At 40.9% G+C, this 20,520-nt stretch overlaps 1 non-coding gene across 1 annotated transcript; it reads right to left on the bottom strand.

The window, feature by feature from the left end:
- Positions 1 to 282: 282 nt before the first annotated feature.
- LOC141616114 (small nucleolar RNA R71) lies at positions 283 to 391 on the bottom strand. The gene has a single exon (XR_012530485.1). It is a non-coding gene; the product is annotated as a small nucleolar RNA R71 (small nucleolar RNA).
- Between the last annotated feature and the right edge of the window lie 20,129 nt (positions 392 to 20,520).

Raw genomic sequence — 20,520 nt, forward strand, 5'->3', positions numbered from 1 at the left:
TTCGTTCCTCTTATATTGATTTAGTGGAACGGAATCGATTCATGGTGCCGGATGATGAAGACCCCTTGAAGCATATGGAAATTTTCACGGACTATTGCTGTTCCATACCTATACCGGATGGGGTAACTCAAGATGAAGTGAAGGGGTTTATATTCTTGTACTCCTTGAAGGATTCGGCGCGAGATTGGTATCGCTACCTCGATAGGGTAGCAGCTGGAGTCACTGATTGGACATCTTTAGCATTAGCCTTCTACAAGAAGTACTTCCCACTTTCAAAGACTGATGCCTTGAAGGGTAAAATCACGAGTTTTCAGCAAGGAGCCGACGAAGATTTTTGTGAAGCATGGGGACGTTTCAAAAGATTGGTCCGAGCTGTCCCTCATCATGGTTTCCAACAATGGTATCTTTGCAATCTGTTTTACAATGCTTTATATGATGATTACAAGGTCATCTTGGATGCAGCTGCTAATGGCAGGTTTCAAAACAATACCGGTCAAAGTAAAGGTTGGAACACTATTGAGGAGATGGCAGTCCACAAAGCTGAGTTTGGAAGTTCACGTGGAAAGTCACGAAAGCAAAGTGAAGAAATGACTGCTGTTGTGACACTTATAACTTCCATTTCTACCCGTCTCGAGAAGCTCGAGATTTCTGAAGCCTCCAAGGAGAAAGTCGAGACTCCTGTTCAAAACTCGGAGGAGGTCGAGAAGTTGAGAGAGATGGTCCAACTCCTTTTGGTTCAAGTGGCAAATATGGAAGCAGCGGGGATTGAGTCCTCGAAGAATTTTGTGAAACAATTGGAGAATATGGAGGCCAAGCAAGCTGCTAAATCTTCAAGCAAATGTGAAGGGCCGGTTGAGACGATCAATGCCATCAATCTCAGGAGTGGCCTTTCTTATGAAAGTCCCGACAAGCCAAAGGAAGACTCGGGAAATGATGAAGAAGCTCGTTTAAATTCTTATGCAAAAACGAGTCTGAATGCCAGTACTGTTGGTCGATCGACCAACATTCCCAGTCGATCGACTGAATTGTCAGGCAAAATAGTTTCTGGTCAGAAACTATTCACACCCAACACATCCAGTCGATCGACCAACATTCTCAGTCGATCGACTGAGATACTGACGATTTAAGTCAATTCTCAGACAGAACTGTTCACGCCCAGCTTACCTGGTCGATCGACCACCCATATCAGTCGATCGACTGGAACTCCAGAGCAGGATGCAAATCCGTCAACTAGTCCGCATGATTCTTCACTCATTGATGATTTGACGGGGGTTTTAAACCTACGGAAGCCGAAGGTTACTGATCCTACGGCCGAGTGTTGCGATCCGGATCCGGAGCGTCGAAGGCTACTAAGTGGAGCGTAAGTTTGGTAAGTTTACGGAGATGGTCCAGAATCTCGAGGTAACGGTTCCTTTCACTGATTTAATTACCCAGGTACCCTCTTACGCTAAATTTATGAAAGATATTTTGAATCGTAAGAGAAATTTTCGTGATGATGGTAATGTTGCGTTTGTGGAGGAATGTAATGCTCTTTCACAAGTTAATGTGCCACCTAAATTAAAGGACCCGGGTAGTTTTTCAATTCCTTGCACTATAGGTAACCACGTAATTGGAAAGGCCCTTTGTGACTTAGGGGCCAGTGTTAGTGTCATGCCGTATTCTGTTTGCGAAAGGTTAAACATTGGTAGACTTAAGGTGACCGATATTACCGTTCAAATGGCAAATAGATCGACTCAGAGACCTATAGGTGTTCTAGAGGATGTACCCGTTCGAGTGGGTAAGTTTTTTATTCTTGTCGATTTCGTTGTTTTGGACATTGCGAGAGGACAATCGGATACCTATTATTTTAGGCAGACCGTTCTTACATACAGTTTGAAATTTGTGATAGATGTCAAACGCGGAACCATCACCTTAGAGGTAGGGGATGACACCATTGAGTTCAGTCTTGCTCACAAGGCAACTGAACCTGCTGATGAGGATACGTGTTATTCCATTGATATTGTTGACAGGGTTGTTACTTGTAATTGGAGGGAATCCTTAGCCAAGGATCCCTTAGCTGATCTAACCCATTTAGATGAGTGTGCAGGTGATACAGTGGAAAATGCTGAGGAGCCAGATGCTTTGGTTGCCTCAATGGAGAGCTACGAGCTCAATGAAGAAGAAGATGAGATACTTTTGAGCCTGGCCAACGATAATTTGGTGAACACTTGCTACACCATTGAAGCCGATTCTGTCTATCTTTGTAGAGGTAAAGGTGCCGAGCGTAAGCCACTTCCTCCTAATCTTAAGTATGTTTTCCTAGATGATACGGAGCAAAGTATCCGGCTATTGTTAGCTCTAAGCTTAACGATGACCGGTATGCTGCTTTGATGTGTGTACTTAAGAAAAACAGGAAGGCTTTGGGTTACTCTTTGGATGACATTAAGGGCATCAGCCCTGATGTCTGTATGCACAGGATAGAGTTGGAGGAAGGCCACAAGCCTTATAGACAGGGTCAACGCAAGTTGAACCCGAAGATGCAGGAAGTTGTTATGGCTGAGGTGATGAAACTACTTGATGCAGGTATTATTTATACAGTTGGCAACTCCAAGTGGGTTAGCCCAGTTCAGGTAGTCCCGAAGAAAGGAGGGACTACCGTGGTTAAAAATGATAAAAATGAATTAATACCAACTCGAGTAGTGACAGGGTGGCGGATGTGCATTGATTATAGACAGTTGAATGCCGCCACCAAGAAAGACCATTTCCCCCTCCCTTTTGTTGACCAAATGACTGAAAGACTTGCTTCTAACAAATTTTTCTGTTTTCTAGACGGATATTCAGGGTTCTTTCAGATCCCTATTCATCCGGACGATCAGAGTAAGACTACTTTTACCTGTCCACAGGGTGTTTTTGCATATCGTAGAATGCCTTTCGGACTGTGTAACGCCCCTGCTACCTTTCAGAGGTGCATGATGGGGATTTTTTCTGATTATATAGAAAATATTATGGAAGTGTTCATGGATGATTTCTCAGTTTATGGTAGTGACTTTGATCGTTGTTTAGCTAACCTTGATAAAGTCATGCAGCGTTGTATAGATGTTAATCTTGTTTTAAACTGGGAAAAGTGTCAGTTTATGGTCAATGAGGGAGTTGTGTTAGGGCATCTGATTTCTGATAAAGGTATACATGTTGACAAAGCAAAGGTGCAGGTGATTGAGCAATTACCTCCTCCCGTGAATGTTAAAGGAGTGAGGAGTTTCCTTGGTCACGCTGGTTTCTATCGGCGTTTCATTAAGGATTTTTCAAAAATTGCTAAACCACTTACACAATTGCTCCTTAAGGATCTTTGTCTTTGAATTTCTTGATGAGTGCCATGTCGCTTTTAACAGGTTAAAGGAGGCCCTAGTTTCTGCGCCAATCATTCAGCCGCCTGATTGGGGCCTCCCATTTGAGATCATGTGTGATGCCAGCGATTATGCGATTGGTGCAGTTCTGGGACAGTGAAAGAATAAAGCTTTGAATGCCATATACTATGCGAGCCGAACTCTGGATGAGGCTCAAGTCAACTATTTTACCACTGAGAAAGAGTTTCTAGCTGTTGTTTTTGCCTTAGACAAATGTCGATCTTATTTGTTAGGTTCTAAGGTTATTGTTTATACTGATCATGCAGCGTTGAAGACTCTCTTTATTAAGAAAGATGCGAAGCCGAGGCTTTTGAGGTGGATACTCCTTTTGCTGGAGTTTGATTTGGAGATCGAGATAAGAAAGGAGCGAGAGAATGTGGTAGCGACCACCTATCTCGTCTGCAGCTGACAGAAAGGGAGGATTTGTTGCCTATTAATGATTCTTTTCCTGATGAGAGTCTGTTAGCTATTACTACTTCAGGGTCTTATCCACCTCCGTGGTTTCTTGATTTCGCTAACTTTCTTTGTGACATGGTAGGATACCACCCGAGCTTTCATGGCGACGAAGAAGAAGCGGTTTGCCTACGATGCTAGACAATATTTTTGGGATGATCCTTATGTTTTCAAGGAATGCGCAGACGGTCTCATCCGGAGATGCGTACCTCAGTGGGAGGTGAAGGATATCCTAGAGGCTTGCCACTCTTCTGCTTATGGTGGTCATCACGGTCCGTCCAGGACCGTAGCTAAGGTACTCCAATCTGGTTTCTATTGGCCTACTTTACATGATTGTCGCGATTTTGTTCTTTGAGTGCGATGCTTGTCAAAGATCGGGAATATTTCCAAGAGACATGAGATGCCACAGGTAGGCATTCTTGAGGTTGAGATTTTCGATGTCTGGGGCATTGATTATCAAGGACCTTTTCCGAGCAGTCAAGGTAATAAATATATCCTCGTAGCTGTAGATTATGTATCCAAATGGGTAGAAGCTATTGCTACTCCCCATTGCGATGCAAAGGTCGTGGTTAAATTGTTTAAAAAGATTATTTTCCCTCGTTTTGGTGTCCCTCGGGTTGTCATTAGCGATGGGGGAATGCATTTTAAAGAGAAACAACTTAGTGCTTTATTGACTAAATTCGGTGTCCAACATCGTAGAGGTTTGGGGTATCATCCCCAAACTAGTGGTCAGGTTGAGGTTTCTAACAGAGAATTGAAGGAAGTCTTAGCTAAAGTTGTTTCTAAATCACGGAAAGATTGGAGTCTTAAGTTAGCTGATGTCTTATGGGCTTATAGAACTGCGTTTCAAACGCCAATCGGGATGTCACCGTACCGATTGATTTATGGTAAGACATGTCATTTACCTGTTGAGTTAGAGCGTAAGTCTTGGTGGGCTATTTGTGATTTGAATTTGGATCCTAACCTCTCTCGTGAGAAACGCATGACACAAATTTGAATGAGCTAGAGGAATTTAGGCTGCTGGCCTATGACAATGCAAGGATCTACAAGGAGAAATCAAAGCGCTGGCACGACAAGAGAATCATCAAGCGCGAATTCCATATTGGCGATAAGGTACTTCTTTTTAACGCTCGTATCCGTTTATTTCTGGTAAGTGAAATCCAGGTGGACTGCCCCTATACGGTCACAGCCGTCACAAAGTTCGGATCAGTTGAATTGGAGACCTCTGCTGGAGAAAGGTTCAAGGTTAATGGCCAATATGTGAAGCACTATCATGGATCAGATGCATATGTTGGGAAAGTCGAGGTATTGTACTTCGACCCGCTATCAGATGATGGAAAGTAAGGTAAAAAGGTCGTGCGGGACCTCTTAAACCAGCGCTAACTGGGAGGCAACCCAGGTTGTAATTATTTTGTAATTTAGGAATTTTATTTTGTTTTTTTATTTATTTTACTCGCCTTTCTTTTGAGTTTTTGTTTAATTTCATGCATTTTGCAATTTCTTGGTTTGGGGAAAACTGTACGCCTTTGATAATTTCTAAAGGAATCTATTTTATGCAAAATGCGTAAGTGGTTCACTGGATGTTGTGAGAAAGACGGAGATTAAGTCGGGAAACAATTTTTGACGAATTAAAGCCTAAACGCCAGCGTTTTCAGTCGATCGACCAGTCCATTCAGTCGATCGACTGACGAGGAGAGTCCAAAAGCTACTGTGCAGGTATTTTGGTCGATCGACCGAGTAAAGTGGTCGATCGACCACTCTGCGGGATCAGATTACAACTGAAAAAGGGGAGTTTTGCTCATCACTTGTTCATTCACATAAACACCAACTTTTACAAACCCTATTTCTCTCCCTATTTTCGCGATTTCTCTGCATTTTCCACCTTAATCTCTTCCTTTCTTGCTTTAATCTTCAAGGTTTCTTCAAGGTAAGTCTGTAATCTCATTCCCATGCTCCATTCTCGATTTTATTGTGGATTGTTATGCGAAATTTTCTGAGTTTTGTGCTTGTGAGATGAAAAATCGATTTGGGGAAATCGAATTTTGGGATGATTTCTTGCCTTCTTTATACTTTAATTGCCTAATCTGTCCTTTCCCCTTTAATTTTCAAGCAAATGAGCAGCTAGGATGAGTTTTAAGCCGTTTTCCCCAATTTTTTCGAAACCCTAATTTGCCTTACAGATGCGTTTTTGATTCGGGTTTCCTGAATTGACATTGCTAGATGATTTCTTGTTGCTAATGTGTCAATTGCAGGTACTAATAATGACAAAAGGAAAGGAGCCAATGCAAGAGGGGCAATCGAGCCAAAGGCCTGCTAAGCGGCCACGCGGACCGCCTCTGATGATAGAAGCCACTACGGATAGTCTACCTGACTATCCGCAGGTTATCTTTACTAAACCTATTCAGCGCGCAAAGTTTTCCTTCTTTGTTTCGAGTAGGAAGGTCACAGCTACCCGGTTTCTCCATAAAGACACTTTGGAGAAACTAGGCTGTTACGAGTCGGTCGTGTCCCTGCTAAATGGGACGGGTATGATGGGTCTTGTGGACATGGCTGAGTTCACATATTATGTTATGACCCTTGAATTCTTTTCCTCTTACGCTTTCGATTCCACAGCCTTTGAGGCTGATGCGACCAAACCCTGCATTTCCTTTCGACTTTTTAATGTCAATTATTCTCTGACACTTGCTGATTTTGCGGGTTTTCTGGGTCTTTACTTCGAGGGCAGAACCTCGGACCCCTCTGACACTCATCGGGTCATGTGGTCTTGTATCGGTGACACTTACGGGTCAAGGAGGACGGGCACTTCCGTCCACTTGCCCCATCTTCGTTATTTTCTACGGCTAATGGGTAATACCATTTTTGGCCGTAAAGAGTCTAATAATGTGAATAATATTGAGCTTTCAATTTTGGCGGGCTATCTGAACGTCGAGCGTCGGACAGCCCGTATTTATAACATTGCCTACTTGACTGCCGCTCACTTTCAGACTGTAAGTGAGGGCACCTTGACCACCATTGCCTGTGGCGGTTTGGTGACATGTATCACCAACCGCCTTGTTCTACTTTTCCCTCGACAGGAGGACCCCATTGACCCTGACCTGCGTTTTATGGACCTCTCTTACGCGAGGGGTGTCTATTGGGTCGATAGACAGATGCGGTGGAAGATTGATTCTTTCATCTGTGACCGCATCCACATCCTTGGCTACCCTCTGTCCCGCCCCTCACTCTCTTGTTCGGGGGCAGCTCGGCCGCCCCTGCCTAGTTACAGGCTTCCTCTGGTGGCGGCCACTCCTGCTGCTAGCACTTCGAGGAGGGCTCGTGCCTCCTCTTCACAGGCACCCCCTACCTCCACTACCACCCCTCCTGCTGGTACATCCACTTTTCTACCACCTACCCCTTTAGTTGTCCCTCCGGTCATGGACCAGAGGGCAATGTCACGTGTTTTGGGTGACCTGTGCAGGAGTTTCAACCAGCACAGGTTGGATACGGCCATAGCCCTGTACCCGGTCTACGAGGAGCTAGCTCGTGAGGGGATGCTTCCACAGGGTGACTGGGCTCACCCTTCTTACTTTGTCCCTCCAGCGGGCGATTACCCTCAGCCTGCCAGGAGACCGCCTCCCACTACTACTGCTGGTGCCTCCGGTTCCAGGAGGGCCACTCCCGCTGCTGCTCCTGAGGAGGAGGAGAGTGACTCGGGGTCCGGAGAGGACAGTGACTCTGACTACGAGGGTGGATATTAGATGCTGGTGACCTCCCCGTTTTTGGCTGGTTTGGGGAGGTCGTATTTTGTGAGTTATTTTCCTTTCTCTTTTCGCTTCCTTTTACTTTTTTATGCTTTTATTCTCCCGTTTTTCTGCTGGTGATTTGCTGCTGAGCACAATGGGGATATTGTGCGTTTTTGTTTGGGGAGGGTATTTGCATATGCCTTTTGTTTTGCATCTGCATTTGTCTTTATTGCATTTCAGTCACATGTTTAGTGCATTTCTGTTTGCATTTGTTTTTATTTTTCATCCATTCAAAAAAAAAAAAAAACAAAGAAAAAATTGAAAAAAATTCATAAAAACCAAAAATATCACGTTTACTTTTGCATATAGTTGAGTCGGATTGGAGTTATTAATGATGATTTTGCTCTATTAGTCAAATATGTCATTCCTTGCCTTTTCATAGCTGCTTAGCAAGAATTAAAAGTGATCTTTCAAATTTTGTTATGGAATTCCATTTCGGACAATTAGACTTGACTCATTACTTTTGGCAAACCACTTATACTTTCTGAGATATAGAGCCTACAACTGGTGACATTTATGACCGGTTAATTTAGGATTGAGAGTAGTTACTCCCTTCATTTCATGTTTTGCACGTGTATGAGTTTTGATTGCTTATTGCCTATACGCATTGGTTTGTGGTCGGTATTGCATGTTTAGAGAACTATTGCATCCTCCCCTTTCTCATTTTACCCCATTAACTCCACTATAAGCCAAAATTGCCAGTTGCCCTCAACTACATCCCATACTCAGCCTACCATTATGCCAAGCTAGGAAGTAGTAGAGGAATTTGTTGATTTAAGCTGTTTTGGTTCGCTCTTGTAATGTTGGAGAGGGTATTTTTGAGAAGTGAAGGAATCAATTCAGCCTGAAAACAGAAAAAAAAGGGATTCAGAAAATGAAAAAAAAAAGGATGAGTTGTTTACCTGGGCAGAATGCTCTGGAGTGTGCAGGGTGGTCGATCGACTGCCATCAGTGGTCGATCGACCACCAGTTCAGAATTTGAAAAAAAAAAATGAAAAGGAAAGAAGAAAAAAAAAGGAGTCTTGAAAATAATAAGGTCTTGGCTTAAATAAAAGCACGCCTCATGTGCTTACCTCATGATTTGGAGGCGTTTGTTTGGATTTTTGTGTTGCCTAGTCAATAAAGGCATGGTCTTTTTGTTTAGTTGGAAGAACGGGATACGGGTTCTAATGGTTCATTAGGTACTAGCTTGGCTCTTACCTTCACTCTTCCATAATTGTTTTGCCCCTTCTTTCCCACTTAGCCTCACATATCCAAATTTTGCAATAGTTCGGCATGTGATAGTCCTTGACGGTGGTTATGCGTATGTACGGTAAATAGAATCATTATTAATGCTAGTCAAGCATGCATGTTTTGTCGGTCGATCTAGGTGAGAGACTATACTTTTCTTCCTCTCTCTTACATATTATCTTACCATTTGCTTTGCTGAGAGGAGAGTGATCCGGGAGAGTCCGATTGTATGAGTCTTGCAAGGTCGAACGCCCGACTTAATTCTATGATATGCACAAATTTGTTCACTTGATTTAAGCTTTGCAGCAGTTGACTATGTGCATTAAACGGTTTGGCATTGACTTGTAGTTGGCTCTGAGATGTACTCCTTTCCATTTAGTTTTTTTATACGGGTCATAGTGCTTGCTTGGGGACAAGCAAGGTTTGGTTTGGGGAGATTTGATACGTGCATATTCTATACACTTTATCTGTGGTTTTGGCATGTATTTCTATGCATAATTGGTAGCTTAAGGCTGCTATTTCTCCCGAAACGGTTTACTTTGCATTTTCTATGATTTATTGTAGGAATGCGTGGAAGTAGGCTAAATCAAGCCAAATTCGTCCTTCGGAAGCAAGTTCAAGGAAGCCAAGAAGAAGGAGAGTCGCATTCACTCACCTTGGGATGCGTGCAAGGAGTGAAGAGTTGATTGGAAGCAACAAGGAGCCACTGCACAGCATTTTCAGTCGATCGACTAAGCTTTGATCGATCGACCACCGGAGCTCATCGGATACTCTTTGTTCGCGTTTTGATCGATCGACCGTCTTGACGATCGATCGACCTGATTTCGAGCTGATAATTATTTATCCGTGTTAGACTTTTAAAAGCCCAACTTGTAATTAACTTTGGGTATCTTTTTATCAGTAGAACGCAACAACTTTTAGGTTATGCTTTTCATTCTGGAAAAAACTTAGTTTTCAGATCTAGCTTGAGACGGGAAACCTTGGATTCGAATACTTTGTCCTTGAAATTTGAATAGTAAGCTTTTTATGCAATTCTTCCTCTTTCTTATTTTTCCTTGTTACTCTGATTTTTGTTTCATCAATTAATTTCAGCAATTGAATTTCTCTCCTTTGTTCTAGTAAGATTCCATCATGTCAAATTTGTTCTTTATTATTAATTTCGCAATTAGTGTAGTTATGATTATGCGTAGGTAATTCCTTTGATTAGGAATAAGGTGAGCCATGGTATTAAATTAGGATTGTTGTGTAGCATGAGTTCTTCCGTATTGGTCTTGTTATCTTTTGATAGATTTCTTTGCTAGATTGAAAGATTGGTAATTTGATTTATCGTTGGATTTAGAATTTCTCTTGAGTGAAAGCTTTGATAAATTCTAGGGAATTATTAGACCGTGAGGTTATTTGAGCTTTGATCGAAAGACTAGCTTATCTTCCCTGAGACCGTATTATGAGACCTCTGCTGCTTGATTGACCTGTTATTTGCCATGGTGAACCGAAGTTCCCGATCCTCTTTTTATCTTGTTAAGAATATTCATTTTAGCAATTAGCCAGTTAATCAACCAAATTCAAAACCCCCAATTAATTGTTACTTTTATAGGCTGAAATATAGCAAACAAAATCAACCTTGTCTCTCTGTGGTTCGACCCTTACTATCGCTAGCTATAGTTTTAGTTTGGAATTATAAATTTAATTTTGGTACTAAACGACGGTATCAAGGAGGCTGACGAGTAGCTACTGGTCTACTCACTTCCCCAGTTTTCTGGCTGGTTTGAGGAAGTTCGTATATTGTAAGTATTTCTTGTTTTTTATTCTTTTTCATCTCCATTTTATTTATTTCATTTGTTTACATATTGGTTGTATTTCTCCCATCCCCCATTATTGTACTGGTGTATGCTGGAGGACAACGAGGGCGTTGTCCGTTTTGGTTTGGGGTGGGTAATGCATCCTTTGAGTCTACATTTGCATCTGTTTTTGCATTCACGTTTATTGCATTTCCGTTTGCATCGTATTTTATTTTCAAAAAATGAAAAATTTTAAAAAAAAATAGAAAATTAAAAAAAAAAATCAAAAAAATATTCACGTTTACTTTTGCATATAGGTTGAGTCGGACAGTAGATTTCAATGGTGAAATTGCACTATAATTTGTCATTTCACTTAAGCCTTGCAACAAATTGTCATCTTATTAGCTTTGTCATTTGCATAATCTACAAGTTAATGTTAAAAATACAGTTGTACAAATAAACTTGACCTGATAACTTTGGCAAACTACTTATAATTTCTAAGATTTAAAGCTTTATAACTTGTGTCATTTATGACCAGTTCATGTAGAATTGAGAGTAGTATACTCCTTGCATAACATGTTCATCAATTAGCACGTATATGAAATTCAATTGCTTTTTGCCTACATACATTCGGGTTAGTGGTTGGTGTCACATGCAGAGAGGCGCTTACATTTCCCTTTTCTTTCATTTTTATCCATTTAACTCCACATTAGCCAAATTTGCCGTTTGACCCTTAACTACAACCAAATTTAGCCTGCCTGTCAAGCTAGTTTAGTGTGTGCTTTTACGGTATATAGTTTATTGATCTGAGTTTGGTTCGTATTGTATTGTTTTGGAGTTGGTAGAAAAGAAAGAAGGAGGATGAGAAAAAAAAAGAAGTTGAAAATGAAAAAAAAATGAAAAAAAAAGAACGAAAAAAAATAAAAGAAAAAGTTTGATAGTTGACAGTTTTTCTCCTATGCTTTATCATTATCTTATGAGGAGTTTTTGTTTGGTTAGTGAGTTTGTATGCCGATTCAAGGGCACCTTGTTCAAATTTTGAGATGGATTAAGAATCGGATATTGTTTAGTTTGGTTTTGATTAGGTTGCTAGCTTGACTATTCACCTCACATTTCCAAAAATATTTTGCCTTTTCCTACCCATTGCCTCACTTTTCCAAATTTTTGTAAGCCCTCGGCTCTGATGGACCCTGTTTGGTTGGAATGTATGTATGGTGGTTAGAATTGTCTATCATTTTAGCTGCATGCATATTTATGTGGGTCGTAGTTTAGGTGAGCGAATATTTATGTTCTTCTCTTACACTCGTATGCTTACCCCTTGCTTCATGAGAGAAGAGTGAACCGTGAGAGCCCATCTTTAAAGGTCATGCAAGGTCGATAATTCAGCTTATTTATAAACATCATACAACTCGTTTGCACTTGACTGTTGTGGCTATAAGTGTCAGTTTGTTTGCATTAAACCGGTTTAAGTGGACGACTTGTAGCTAGCTCTGAGTTTTCTATTTCGTTCCATTAGTTTGCATTTAGTTTACTCGAGGACGAGTAAAGGTTCGGTTTGAGGAGATTTGATACGAGCATTTTATATATTCTTTTTAAGCCTTTATTGCACGTATTTCTATGTAATTTACGTAATGTTAAGCTATGAAATGCCCCCGAATAGTCTACTTTGGTTTGCTCTGCTTTATTTGCAGGAACGGACCCGAAAGTAGTAGAATCATACCTTTTTCTGTCCCTTAGAATGCATTTATGAAGATGGAAGAATTAAAGCGGAACTACTATGCCTCGGGAAGCGTGAAGTGGTCTTACAAGCTAAATCAACAAGGAACGGAGCTGGTTCAGCAGTAAAGGACTCGATCGAAGGCTTTTGTTAGCCTTTCTGTTCGATCGAGTGTTATTGGCAGCAGAGAGGTCCTCGATCGAGACCCTGTTGTTCTCGATCGAGAGATGCAATTTCGAGGTTCCTCGATCGAACATGTTAACCGTTCAATCGAGAGGTTTTGCTGGAAGATTACCCGATCGAGCACTTTATGTCTGACGTGGTATTTTTATCGCAAGGACTTATCTATTTTGTTAATTACGTTTAGGTTAATAAAATATCTTCTCTATATAAAGAAAAGACGTCATTAGGTTAAAGGATCTATAATCATTCATTCAGCATACTTTACTCTTAATATTAAGCAGTAGACAATTTCTCTCTTTTGACGTTGCTTTGTTCTCTACTTTTCGGATCACAAACTTTGTAATCCCTCCTTACTCTCTTGATTTAATCTAATTCTCTCTTTTCGATTCTTAATTACTTGTCTCTTAATTTCTGTTTTAATTAGTGTTATTATTGGTTTATGTTGTTTCTTATTAATCATCTCTCTTATATCATGTCTTCCTTCATTTCATTAATTATTGCTATTGTGTTATTCATCGCCATGAGTAGCTAATTCCTTTTGTGCTAGGATTAGGGGAGCCATGGTAGTAAAATAATGATGTTATAATTAGGTTAGATGGTTTTGATTGTGAGAACTGTTTTATTGCAATTTAATTGTAATCGTTTAGTTGAGTGCACGCTTCTAAACTAGTTAATCCGGTTAAATTCAGACCTAGATCGAGAGATTGGAATGAACAGACCTGTTATGAACAGTAGACTACACTAATGAGGGTGAAAGCTAAGTTAGTAGTATGGTAGGGCGGATAGCGGACCGAGAGGACCTTTCCTTTACCCTTCTCACATCAGACCGACTGATCTCATTATGACAGAATTGGCTAATTACCATGGTTAACCGACTTCCTAGCATTTCTCTCTTTATTTGATTACAACTTTATTTCATTTTACTGTTTCTATTGGACTTTTTCTCTCTGCCTTAATCTCATTTAGTAGTTTAGAAAACAAATCAAAACACCCCAATTTGCTACCGTGACAGACTAGAATAACAAGTAGATATAATAGCCTCCCTGTGGAGTACGATACCCGACTTACCTCTACTATATTAGTTGAGCCGGTTGGTTTATTTTTGATAGGGTTGCGACAGCCGTGTCATATATATATATATATATATCTACACTACAAAGGAAAGAACATGTTTTTGGATTTTTCAAATTTTTTTATCATTTTTTTTTAAAAAAAAATTTGAGTTAGGAATAAGTTAGAATTCCCCATCCCCACACTTAGAATGGAAATTGTCCCCAGCGGACAAAACAATAGGAAATTGCACAAATGCAATGAAATGAAGTATACATTATTCTACACTAGATGCAAGCTATATGGAATATATAACAAAATGATGCAAACTAAGCTTAACTATATGATGCATGCTTTCTATTGTTCGGAGAGCTAATTTGAAGTAACTCGGGTTGCTTATGAATGAACTTCCCCAAACCAAACCAAACGAAACATTATTCACAAGCATGCAAATGTAATGCATGAAAAGTAAGTTGTCATTTTGGATTTTACATGGTGGGAGCAAAAGATAATCACCTCAATGGGGCCGAGGTGGGAGTCCCTTGATGGTGCTAGGACTCCAACTCAAAGTGTTGCAAGTTAAAATATTATACAAGTCATTGAAACATGAGACAAAAACAAAGCAAAAAGAGGGGTAGGAGACTCACAATGGAATAGGTTGGTACTAGCATAAGTGATTAACCCCGAATTGTAGTGCCCTCTTTCATGCTTTGTCTACCATCAATTGTCACTCATCGCGACATCCTCATCATTATCATCTACCTCCATTGAACCGGAGATTTCACCGTCATCTTGTTCTTCACTTGAACTTTGCTCTTCTTCCTCATCATCTTAGCAAGACCCACTAGCGTCCCTGCTCTCATCATCAAATTCCTCCTCTCTTCTTGTACTCCTTTCTTCATCTTGAGAATCATTAGGAAAGAACACTTTCCTATCCACCCAATCCGGCAAAGAACTCGAAGGATCAAGGAGTCCTTGCCTAGCAAGATGGTATAGGGGTGGATATTGGGCGTAATATGCATTCACCCGATCATTGTGAGCTTCTCTATGAATATGTTGCATTAGTTGGGTCAAGTAGTCATTGCCCACCGTAACATCACTCGGTTTGAACTCTTAGTAGGCAAATGGATAAGGTGGTGTAATAATGGAGGAGGAGGGCTCTTCTTTTTTATTTCTTTGTTGTTTGATGATGGTCTCGGCTTGCTTGGAAACGGGGATAAGGTAGTTGGTCCGGTGGGTGGAGATGCGACAAATTTTGCTTGGTAAGATAATGGAGTTAGCATCCTTGATGAGCCACTCATAGGTATGGTCCAAGTTATCATGCTTAACCCATTGAAACTTGTGAATCAAATTGCTAATGTCAAGAAGGTGGCTCCTTTTAACCGCTTTATAAGTGTTATCCTTGTTGAAATCCGGGTTAAAATGCCTTGCCAACCTTGTCACCAATCCTCCATTAACAATGAAAGTCGCTCCCTCTTTCCCATTCTCAATTTCCAACCATCTCTTGATCAATAGTTTAAGAACATTATACTCACGTTTGGGTTTCCCACCAATATTCAAGAAAGACTCAAGGTATACAAAGTCTAATTCCGTCAAGTTATTGGCTTCCTTCCTAACAATCAAAGTGTTTGCCACGAACTTGTGCCAATACCTTATACCCGGATGATGAATGTACAAGGCATGACACTCTTTGAAAGTAGTGAACTTACGACCGGAGATAGCTAGCCAAATTGGTTTGGCATCAAAATTCCAACGGTTTCTTTGTGAACCGGTCATGTCTCTTAAGCCCAAACACTTTACCAAATTCACCTTTGAGCATCCTTCTAGGCTTGTTTTCGAGACGGAATTCTACATAGTTTCGAGTCTCAATCTTATACTCCCTCAAGGAATTAATGAATTCCAAAGACAAGGAGGGGTATGTCAATTCATTCATTTCAAAGAGGGTTGCTAACCCCATGGACTCGAAAATGCCTTTGTTTGTTCAAGGACACCCAACTTACTCAAAGCATCTTGACATATGAATTTTTTAGCTACAATCTTCTTCTTGGCTAGGTATTCGAATGCATTCCTATGACTATCGGATAAGAAAGTTACCTCCGGATAATTCTTCAATTGTTCCACCTCCGGGGTAGAAGTAGTAACTTCCTCAATAGCATTGACGGTTGAATTAGTAGCTTGCTCCCTTTGTACCAAGACTATTGCTTTCAATGCTAGATCTTGTTGCCTTTTAGACAATGTTGGTGTTTTTGTTGCCTTGAATCCTCCCTTGGTCCTTGGCATTGCTTTCCTCCTCGTATCAACACACCAAGTAAATGCTTGAAAGCTTCTTTCTGCAAGTTTCAATTGAATGCCCAATCAATTTGGGGTTTTTCGAATTTTTACCTAACCCTTGTGAAATTGATTGATTTTGTGAAGAAATTGTTGTTTGAATGATCTTATGTTGATGAAGGAGTGATATGTTTTTTATTTGAGCAAGTTTGGACTTGATTTGGGTGAATTTGGATGAGAGATTGTTGTTTTTGGATGAGGGTTTGAAGGTTTAAGTGAGGGAAATAATGGTGTTTGTGTTTCAATGAAGTGAAATGAAATGAAGAAGGGGGGTTTTCCCGTCTTTAGTGATAAAGAAGGTCGGGTGGGCGACTCAAAGTGGAGTCGGGCAGATTTTTGGACAGTGTAAAATCAACTTTCTGATGGGCTTTGGAGACGGGCGTCTTGAAGGCAAGTCGGGCGAATTTGCATCTGACTCGCTCGACTTGTGCTGGAGACGGGCATATTGTATTCTAGTGCAAATTTTTGCAATAGAGAGCTCCTCCAAGTCCCATGACCTAAGCTCAAATCGGGCGTCTTGAGCACTGGCTCGCTCGACTTGAGGTCGGGTCGGGCAGATTCCCTTACAGAGTAGTTTTTCATTTTGCAACCCTTTCCCAGTCCCCACAGGTTCAGGCCTGCTCGTGAGGATCTTCTCCCCGTGTCAAATCTTCTTCTTTTCGTCTTCATTTCTTCTTGGGTAGCATTACAAAGGCATAATTAGCCTAGGCATGTGCTTCCCCACACTTGATCATGAAACACTACATATTTAAAGCACATTAAAATCCCTCCCTCACTTTCTCTCATGTCACACAAATCAATCAATAATGTACAAGTTAAAAGAAATGAAAGTTAAGAGGTTAGCATATTTACAAATGGTGGTTTAGGGAGGACTCCACCGAACTCTTCTTCTTGTGAGAGGTGTCAAGGGGGCAAAGCCAAGGTGTTGTTGATGTTTCTCAACACCTTGTAAAAGTAGTCAAAGGCTTGTTCATTTTCATGGTAAAGGTCTTGCATAGACCGTTGCACATTGTTGTCTTCATTGTGTTAGTCCGAGTCAAAGTGTTAACAAGGATCCATCAAGCCTTGGTCTAGAGTCATAGCATTCCCAATGTAAGGATTAACTAATCCTTCAAATTCATCGTCCCATAGACCATAAACTTCATTTGCTTTCTCCCCTATGTAGGGTGGATCATTAGTTTCCAAGAGCAACTCTCCTTCCTTGTTATCATGGCCAATGAGGCCTTCATCAAAACTTGTCATGGGTGAGCTTTGCAAGCTCTAATTCTTGTTGTGAAAAATTCCATGCTCTCTGAATAGAGCCATTTCAACATCATCAATATCTTTCTTCCAATTGGGTGGTATGTCTTTGCCCTTTTCTTTGAGATATCCATATTTCCTTTGCTCTTTGAATGGAGGTTCCATCTTCTTCTTGTCACCCTTCCGAGTATAGTGATCAACCATAAAGCATGGCTCAAACAAGTTGGGAGCTCTTATAGTCTTATCAAGGTTGAAGGTGATTGTTTCATCACCTACTTCAAGGGTGATCTCTCCATGTTTCACATCGATCACCGCTCCGGTGGTGTGTAGGAAAGGTCTTCCTAGAAAGATTAGAATGTTAGAATCCTCCTCCGTATCAACAATGACAAAATTCACCGCTATGAAGAACTTTCCAACTCTCACTGGCACATCTTCCCATACCCCTAGTGGTTTTTTTGTTGAACGATCCGCCATTTGTAAGGTCATGTTGGTGCACTTGAGCTCTCCCACTCCTAGTCTTTCACACACTAAATATGGCATGACACTCACACTTGCACCTAGATCACATAGTGCCTTGTTGATTATGGTATCACCAATGGTACATGGAATGGAGAAGCTTCCTGTATATTTGAGCTTTGGAGGGGAATTCCCTTGTAGAATTGCACTACTTACCTTAGTAAAGGCAATGGTTTCCAATTTTTGGATGGACTTCTTCTTGGTAAGAATGTCTTTCATGTACTTTGCATAGGCCGGAACATGATGGATTAGCTCCGTGAATGGTATAGAAACCTCCAATTTATTCACAATTTCCATGAACTTTTCAAGTTGCTCATAAAACTTAGTCTTAGCTTGGCGACTTGGGAATGGGAGTCTAATCACAATAGGCTCTTTCTCAACTTCTTTAGCCTTCTCTGCACTTCTCTTCTTTGAAGAGTTATTGGTAGTTGTCTCTACCACCTTAGGATTCCTCCTTAGTGGTTGAATCACATCACTTTGCTTGTCATTCTCTTCAACAATTCTTTCTTCAATTTGCATCCTTGGTCCCTCATATCTAGTACCACTCCTTAAATGGATAGAATTGATGGTCTCATGTCTTGTGGGAGGATTACCTTGAGGAGTTAATTGTCCCTTTTGTCTTTGGGAGCTAGAAGAAGCCAATTGAGACAATTGAGTCTCCAACATTTTGGTGTGAGCAAGGATATTGTTGATGGTAGTTTCTTTGGCTTGACTATCCCTTTGCATTTGAGCAAAGAAATCTTGTTGACTCTTTTGCATTTGTAGGACCGCTTTTTGAACATCAAAAGCTTGGTCATTGGGTTGATTGTAGTAGGGTCTTTGCGTAGGATTTCTCATTGGAGGGGGTGTATATGTGGGATGAGGGTTTTTGACAATTTGGCTCTTATATGAAAGACTTGGATGGAATTTTGTATTCTCATTGTAGTAGTTGGAATAAGGTGTACCATTTTTGTATGCTTGGAAAGCATTCACTTGTTCACTTGTTCCTCTACATTCATCTCGATCATGTCCTAAGGTTCCATAACTTTCACACACTCCATTTGGGATTGAGGATAATGCCATCATAGCATTGACATGTTGTTTGAGTGATTTGGAAGCTTCATCAAGCTTGGCCATGGCTTTCTCAAACTTCAAGTTTATGGTATCGATATGAGTACTTAGTTGAGCACCCAATTGTGTGATGGAATCTACCTCATGCTTCCCTCCTCTAGTGGCCTTTTGTGGTCTACTATATTGGGAATTATGAACTGCCATCTCTTCGATTTTAACCCATGTTTGGTTGTCATCAACCTCGGTGAACCTCCCATTAGAGCCCATATTAAGCACATTTCGTGAGTCTTCATATAAGCGATTCAAAAACTGTTGAACGAGGAACCATTCACTAAGTCCATGGTGTGGACAAGAGCGTCAAGTGTCCTTGAATCTCTTTCATGCTTACTATAATGATTCCTTATCTCTTTGCTTGAACCCGGTGATTTGGGCTCTCAACATGTTAAACTTCTCCGGAGGATAGAATTTCTTGTAGAAGGTGTGACACCCCCACATACCAAGGTGCCTTACCAGGACCACCCTAGCATGAGATACCGTCACCATCTTGGTTGCCCGAGGTTAGTATATCAAAGTTACCAATCCAAAACATAATTATTAAAGTATAAATAATTTAACGGTTACATACTCCAAATTCCAAACCTAAAGTACATGTTACTAATGTTCAACAGCTAAAACTGAATGATAAAACTCTTGACAGTTGAAGCTAGACTCGAGTGATGACTCTCCATGATGGCGTCATAGCTAATGAACATCATCACCTGTCACAATCTGCTCACCATCCCCGATTGGATCACCACAGATTTTACAAAACAACAACGGGGTCAGTTACTGTATAATCAAAATAAGACAAGTACAAAAGACAAACTATTGATCATCATCCACCTCCAACTCCGAATCACATATCGTAACTGACTACACACTAAAGTGCGTAGCCCTGCCAGATTACCCATCGCGACAAATAATCCTCACCGCCAGTGGGGGGCCGCGACCAATCCCCACCTAAGCCCCCGCTCATCAAAGAGCGATAACCCTGTTCATTAATGTGCACATCCCCTTCTGTGGCCGGTTCCATAGAGGGCGAAACTAGGGCGTGAAGCCACTCCCGCAAGTGACTCCACTCAGCCCCGGACGCACCTCGCGAACATCATCATCAACCATCACAACACCACCACCAAACTCCAAACAACGATCAGCAGATAATAATCACAATATCAAATCGTACAACAATTACCATATAATCTTATAACAATTAAATAGTAAACTGAGTAGGGAAAACCCTCCCTTAGCACAACTGCAATGGGATACACAAGCAAAGTAATCTAGAACGGCTCCTCTATGAAATCCTCACCTAACAACAATCATATAATTTCAATTACTATATGCAAAACCCTTTTTTCCCCAAATCACAAATTAGAGCAAGACCTAAAAAGGTAAAACACTAGAATCAAGGAAATCAAAGGCTTACCGACACCAACAACGCATTGAATGATGAAGAAGACTCGCAAATGATCAACGCACTTGAGAGAGATTAGGAGAGAATTAGAGTTACGTTAAAATGTTTAGGTTTTGAAAAAGTTATTAGAAACTGATTAACGCGTCTTATATAACTCTAATCATCTCTAAATCAAACCGCAGAAATAATACCCGTCAGACCGGATACTTGGTCGAGTATAGAGTATACTCGGCTGAGTATCGTCTACTCGGTCGAGTATTCCCATACTCGGCCGAGTATTCCTGGGCAGTAAACTGTCCAGAAATACACGACACCCTTACTCGGCCGAGTAAGCCATATTCGGCCGAGTAACAGACTT

The sequence above is a fragment of the Silene latifolia genome, chromosome 11 (assembly GCF_048544455.1).
Source record: "Silene latifolia isolate original U9 population chromosome 11, ASM4854445v1, whole genome shotgun sequence".
NCBI lineage: Eukaryota > Viridiplantae > Streptophyta > Magnoliopsida > Caryophyllales > Caryophyllaceae > Silene > Silene latifolia.